At 42.1% G+C, this 5,625-nt stretch overlaps 1 non-coding gene across 1 annotated transcript; it reads right to left on the bottom strand.

Annotated features, from left to right (window-relative positions):
- Window positions 1–2,605: 2,605 nt before the first annotated feature.
- On the bottom strand, window positions 2,606–2,677 carry TRNAW-CCA. Its single transcript has one exon. It is a non-coding gene; the product is annotated as a tRNA-Trp (tRNA).
- Between the last annotated feature and the right edge of the window lie 2,948 nt (window positions 2,678–5,625).

The raw sequence follows: 5,625 nt of genomic DNA, 5'->3' as shown, positions 1-5,625 counted from the left end.
CCATTGAGTCGGTGATGCCATCAAGCCATCTCATCCTCTGTCACCCTCTTCTCCTCCTGCCCTCAGTCTTTCTGGGAAAGGGTCTTTTCAGGGTCTTTTCCAATGAGTCACCTCTTCATGTCTGGTGGCCAAAGTATTGGAGCTTCAGCTTCAGCATCATTCCTTCCAATGAGTATTCAGGGTTGATTTCCTTCAGGCTTGACTATATGGATCTCCTTGCAGTCCAAGGGTCTCTCAAGAGTCTTTTCTAGCAATTTGAAAGCATCAGTTCTTCAGCACTTAGTCTTCTTTATGGTCCAACTCTCACATCCATACATGAATACTGGAAAAACTATAGCTTTTTTTACTAGACAGATCTTTGTTACAAAGTGATGTCTCTGCTTTTAGTATGTCTGAGTTTGTCATACCTTTCCTTCCAAGGAGCAAGCTATAGTCACTGTAGTCACGGCTATAGTCACTGTCTGCAGTGATTTTGGAGCCCAAGAAAAGAAAATCTGTCACTGTTTCCACTGTTTCCCACCTATTTGCCATAAAGTGATGGGATCAGATGCCATGATCTTTGTTTTTTGAATGTTGGGTTTTAAGCCAGCTTTTTTTACTCTCCTCTTTCGCCCTCAAGAGGCTCTTTAGTTCCTCTTCATTTTCTTCCATTAAAGTGGTTTCATCTGAGGTTGTTGATATTTTCCTGGCAATCATGATTCCAGCTTGTGATTCATCCAGCCTGGCCTTACGCATGATGTACTCTGCATGTAAATTAAATAAGCAGGGGGACAATATACAGCCTTGACATACTCCTTTCCCAATTTTGAACCAGTCCATTGTTCTATATCCAGTTCTAACGATTTCTTCTTTTTTTAAAAATATTTTGTGTGTGTGTGCGCGAACCATTTTCAAAGTCTTTATTGAATTTGTTAACAATATTGTTTCTGGTCTATGTTTTGTTTTTTTGGCCATGAGACATGTGGGATCTTAGCTCCCCAACCAGGGATCGAACATGCACCCCCTGTATTGGAAGGTAAAGTCTTAACCACTAGACTGCCAGGGAGGTCCCTAACTATTTCTTCTTGACTTGCATACAGGTTTCTCAGGGGACAGGTAAGGTGGTCTGTATTCTCATCTTGTTAAGAATTTTCAAAGGTTTGTTGTGATCCACAGTCAAAAGCTTTCACGTAGTCAATGAAGCAGATGTTTTTCTGGAATTCCCTTCTTTTCTCTATGATCCAATGGAGGTTGGCAATTTGATCTCTGGTTCCTCTGCCTTTTCTAAACCCAGTTTGTACATCTGGAAGTTTTCAGTTCATGTCCTTCTGAAGCCTAGCTTGGAGGACTTTGAACATTACCTTGCTACCATGTGAAAAGAGTTCAGTTGTACAGTAGTTTGAATGTTCTGTGGCATCGTCCTTCTTTGGGATTGTAATGAAACCTGACCAGTCCTGTGGCCACTTCTGAGTTTTCCAAATTTGTTGACATATTGAGTATATAACTTTAACGGCATCATCTTTTAGGATTTGAAAAAGCTCAGCTGGAATTCCATCACTTCCACTAGCTTTGTTCGTAGTAATGCTTCCTAAGACCCACTTGACTTCATACTCCCAGATGTCTGGCTCTAAGTGAGTGACCATACCAATGTGGTTATTTGGGTCATTATGGCCTTTTTTTGTATAGTTTCTCTCTGTATTCTTGCCACTTCTTCTCAATCTTTTCTGTTTCTGTTAGATCCTTACTGATTCTGTCTTTGTCATGCCCATCTTTGCATGAAATGTTCCTGTGATATCTCCAATTTTATCTTTCTCTTTCTTCCTTGCTTTTTGCTTCTCTTCTTTCTCAGCTATTTGTAAAGTTTCCTCAGACAACCACTTTGCCTCCTTGCATTTCTTCTTCTTTGGAATGATTTTGGTCACTGCCTCTCGTATTATGTTATGAACCTCTGTCCATAGTTCTTCAGGCACTCTGTCTAACAGATCTATTTGTCACTTCCACTGTATAATCATAAGGGATTTGATTTAGCTCATTCCTGAATGGCCTAGTGGTTTTCCCTACTTTCTTCAATTTAAGGCCAAATTTTAAAATAAGGAGCTCATGATCTGAGCCACAGTCAGCTCCAGGTCTTGTTTTTGCTGACTGTATAGAGTTTCTTCATCTTCGGCTGCAAAGGCTAACAGAGTTTTGTCAAGAGAACACACTGCAAAGAATATAATCAATCTGATTTCAGTTTGACCATCTGGTGGTGTCCATGTGTAGAGTTGTCTCTTGTCTTGTTGGAAGAAGGGTGTATGCTATGGCCAGTGTGTTCTCTTGACAAAACTCTGTTAGCCTTTACCCTGCTTCACTTTGTACTCCAAGGCCAAACTTGCCTGTTACTCTAGGTGTCTCTTGACTTCCTACTTTTGCATTCCAATCCCCTTTGATGAAAATGACATCTTTTTTTAGTTTTAGTTCTAGAAGGTCTTGTAGGTCTTCCTGAAACTGAAAGTGAAAGTGACGTCGCTCAGTCGTGTCCAACTCTTTGCAACTCCATGGACTGTAGCCTACCAGGCTTCTCCATCCATGGGATTCTCCAGGCAAGAATACTGGAGTGGGTTGCCATTTCCTTCTCCAGGGGATCTTCCCGACCCAGGGATTGAACCTAGGTCTCCTGCATTGGAGGCAGACGCTTTAACCTCTGAGCCACCAGGGAAGTTCCCAGGTCTTCCTAGAACTATTCAACATCAGCTTCTTTGGCATTAGTGGTTAGGGTGTAGACTTGGATTACTGTGATGTTGAATGGTTTGCCTTAAAAATGAAGCAAGATCATTTTGTTGTTTTTGAGATTGTACCTAAGTTCTGTATTTTGGACTCTTTTGTTGACTTTTGCAACTCTATTTCTACTTGTAAGGAATTCTTGCCCACAGTAGTAGATATAATGGTCATCTGAATTAAATTCACCCAATCCTGTCCATTTTAGTTCACTGATTCCTAAGATGTCGATGTTCACTCTTGCCATCTCCTGCTTGACCATGTCCAGTTAACCTTCATTCATGGACCTAACATTCCAGGTTCCTATACAATATTGTTCTTTACAGCATCGGACTTTACTTTTGCCACAAGACACATCTACAACTGAGCGTTGAATTGCTGAGTGGATGGTTCCTTTTGGTGCTGGTATTCAAATTTTCTGCCTTCATGGATGGTATGAAGACTCCATCCGTGGATTGTTAACTCCAGGATTGTTAATCCAGGGTTTGCATTTCCTTCCAGATGTTGGTAGGGCTGGTCCATCTGCCCCCAGGGCTGGAAACTACACTGGAGGCAGCTGTGGAACTAGGGAAGTGGCCGCAGAAAAAAGGGGGTAGAACTGGAAGAGCCTGGTGGCAGTCAGAGAAAAGGCAGGGGCATCTCTTAGGGTTTCTTACTGTTCTCTTTTTTCATAACTTGATTATAATTTTTTTTGTCCTTGTCAGGTTCTTATCTACTCAAGGACAATTTTTTTTTTTATTGAAGTAGTGTTACTTTGATATACTAGTAGCCACTAATGTCATGGGTGAGCCCCTTTCTCAGTTGATCTGAATTGCTTACAAAGGGCCACCTCCGCGATGGGACAGCATTGCATATGTAGGGTGGCAAAGGCCAACTCTGTAGCCCTCTCTCCTGGTTTGGTCAAGGGTGTCCAGTCCCAGAAGTCCAGGTTCCATTAGTAGCAAAATTATGCTCATTTTCTACTTTACATAGTACAAAATTGTATTTATTTGTTTCCAATAAACACCTGAACATACCCAGTTCAGCAATTCTGAACAAATAGTGGCAGAAAGGGAAGAGGAACTAAAGAGCTTCTTGATGAAGGTGAAAGAGGAGAGTAAAAAAGCTGACTTAAAACTCACAACGTTCAAAAAACATTCAAAAACCTAAGATCATGACATCTGATCCCATCACTTCATGGCAAATAGGTGGAGAAAAAAATGGAAACAGCAACGGACTTTATTTTTTGGGGCTTCAAAATCACTGCTGACAGTGACTGCAGCCATGAAATTAAAAGACGCTTGCTCCTTGGAAGAAAAGCTATGACCAACCTAGACAATGTACTAAAAAGCATCACTTTGCCGATAAAGTTCCGTCTAGTCAAAGCTATGGTTTTTTCCAGCAGTCAGGTGTGGATGTGAGAGTTGGACCATAAAGAAGGCTGATGCTTTGAACTGTGCTGTAGTGTTGGAGGAGACTCTTGAGTGTCCCTTGGATTGCAAGGAGATCCAACCAGTCAGTCCTAAAGGAAATTAGTCCTGAATATTAATTGATGGGACTAATGCTGAAGCAAAAGCTCTGATACTTTGGTCACCTGACGTAAAGAGCTGATTCATTGGAAAAGACCCTGATGCTGGGAAAGATTGAGGGCAGAAGGAGAAGGGGGCAGCAGAGGATGAGATGATTGGATGGCATCACCGACTCAATGGACATGAGTCTGAGCAAACTCTAGGAGATAGTGAAGGGTCAGGGAAGCCTGGTGTGCTGCAGTCCAGGGGTTGCCAAGCGACTGAACAACAACAATGCTCCAAAACATAGATATCCTCTTTCAAAGAGCTGACAACTTATGTGTGTCCCGCAGTTCATTCAGGAGCCTGTGGGTGGACAAGTCTGGGTGCAGAAGGTGACATTTCCAGAGATTCCTGCTCATATGTGGCCCTAGGTCATTGTCCTAGAGTGATTGTTCCCAGGTTTTGGAAACCAGTGAAATATCCCCCAAAGTTATTGGGGAAACAGTATAGATTTGACTGTCTTTGGAATTTCCCAGGCATGAAAACTGGAGCGGGTTGCCACTTCCAGGGGATCTTCCTGACCTAGGGGTGGAATTCGTGTCTCTTGTGTCTCCTGCATTAGCAGGTGAATTCTTTACCATTAGTGCCACCTGGGAAGCCTGTGGTTTGGTACATCAAGACATTAGTGTCAACTACAATTGTCAGTTGCCATCTGCCTATAAGGATTAAATCATATGCTGCTGCAGCTGCTGATTTTCAACACACTCTGAAGGGTGGACAGCAGAAATGAGGCACTCTGTGCTCAGGGAAAAACTGGCAAAACAGGTCTTCAGATAGTTAGATATTTTCAGGAGCTGATTTTATGAGCCCAATTCTTGTATCTCCTCATATCTAGAAAACCAATAAAATTGTTCATGGTGATGACTGTTCCTCGTGACTAGCAAAAGCCTCATGAGACTAGTGAAAAAAACTTTTGGAAAAATGAGTGCTTTATTGCATGTATTCCCCCTTCACAAAAATCATATATCTATACTAAACTGTCTCCCTTGCCTCTTTGGAGCAGTTTCTCAGAGGTATCTGAGGTGCTGTCTCCTGGGCTGCAGTCCTCATTTTGCCCCAAATAAAACTTAACTCACAACTTCCATGTTGTGCTTTTGATATTGTCAAAACTAAATTCTATGATCAGTTTAGAAAAGAAAGGATATTTTAACCCCAAGAGTTTTGAAAAAACTCAAAACATGAAGTGTTTCTCATTTCACCAAGAACCAGTGAAACAGAAAAGAACAGCAAGAGTCCTCTCGGGCATCTGGGAGCCCAGGCTGACTACATTCATAGGGGCTGGCTGCCGTGAGCCCTGCGGGCTTGCTGATCTAGAAGGGATATCCATCCAGGGTGTACG

This window comes from Bos indicus x Bos taurus, chromosome 1 (assembly GCF_003369695.1).
Source record: "Bos indicus x Bos taurus breed Angus x Brahman F1 hybrid chromosome 1, Bos_hybrid_MaternalHap_v2.0, whole genome shotgun sequence".
Classification (NCBI taxonomy): domain Eukaryota; kingdom Metazoa; phylum Chordata; class Mammalia; order Artiodactyla; family Bovidae; genus Bos; species Bos indicus x Bos taurus.
This window is presented reverse-complemented; position numbering and strand designations above follow the sequence as displayed.